The following is a 798-nucleotide window of genomic DNA, read 5'->3' on the forward strand; positions in this document are numbered from 1 at the left end:
TGTGTGTGTGAGTGTGTGTGTGTGTGAGCGTGTGAGTGAGCATGTGTGTGTGTGAGTGTGTGTGTGAGCATGTGAGTGAGCGTGTGGGAGTGGGAGTGTGTGTGTGTGTGTGAGTGAGCGTGTGTGTGTGTGAATGTGTGTGTGAGCATGTGTGTGTGTGAGCGTGTGAGCGTGTGAGTGTGTGTGTGAGCGTGTGAGAGTGAGTGTGTGTGAGCGTGTGAGTGAGCATGTGTGTGTGTGAGTGTGTGTGTGAATGTGTGTGAGCATGTGTGTGTGAGTGTGTGTGTGAGTGTGTGAGTGAGCGTGTGTGTGTGAATGTGTGTGTGAATGTGTGTGTGAGCGTGTGTGTGAGCGTGTGAGAGTGTGTGTGTGTGAGCGTGTGAGTGTGTGTGAGCGTGTGAGTGTGTGTGTGTGAGCGTGTGTGAGGGGCCGGGCAGGTGCAGGGGCCGTGTCTGCTCCCAGAGCCCAGACTTACTGGAATCTGTTGCTGCAGACGCATAAGCCACGCGTGGCTCAGGAAAAACCCTCGTCGCACCAGGACTCCCTCCATGTCTTGCAACGGCGCCTTCACATTATGGGAAGGGCGGGCGCGATCTGTCCCGGGGCCGGGTGGTCGCTCCTGGCACTGAGATGCGGGGCGGGTGTGGACATGGCGACCCCATGGAAGTCAGCACCACAGCTGGGCCATCGGAATGCGTGCTCCCCACCAGTATTGTCCCACATGCCACGGCAGATGGGAACTGGGGCCTCCTGCCGCCCCCCCCCCCCCCCCCCCCCCCCCCCCCCCTCCGCCTCGGG

Source organism: Myotis brandtii, unplaced genomic scaffold (assembly GCF_000412655.1).
Source record: "Myotis brandtii unplaced genomic scaffold, ASM41265v1 scaffold247, whole genome shotgun sequence".
NCBI classification, from domain to species: domain Eukaryota; kingdom Metazoa; phylum Chordata; class Mammalia; order Chiroptera; family Vespertilionidae; genus Myotis; species Myotis brandtii.